Below are 336 nucleotides of genomic sequence, written 5' to 3' on the forward strand. Positions count from 1 at the left end.
GCCTTCTTTCGCCTCGAAGGAGACAGGAGAAGCAAAGAAAACACAACTCATTTGCTGCCACGCTGCTGCATGGGCCCCCTGCAGCGGCGTGCCCCTGTGGGGCCCCTCGGGGGGCCCCTTGGGGGGCCCCTCTGGGGGCCCCCAGGGGGCCCCCAAGGGGGCCCCTGTGGGGCCCCTCGTCAGCAGCTCCGTGGCGCTGCTGCTGCGCTGCGCCCTGCAGCAAGGGGCCTCTGGGGGCCCCCTGGCGAAGGCCATTTTCCAGACCCTAAATCTCTTCTTCCACTTGCAGTACCCAGGGGCCCCCCTGGGGGCCCCCCCGGGGGGCCCCCCGGGGGG

This window comes from Eimeria tenella, genomic scaffold, assembly GCF_000499545.2.
Source record: "Eimeria tenella Houghton genomic scaffold, Eth_scaff2501, whole genome shotgun sequence".
Classification (NCBI taxonomy): Eukaryota; Apicomplexa; class Conoidasida; order Eucoccidiorida; family Eimeriidae; genus Eimeria; species Eimeria tenella.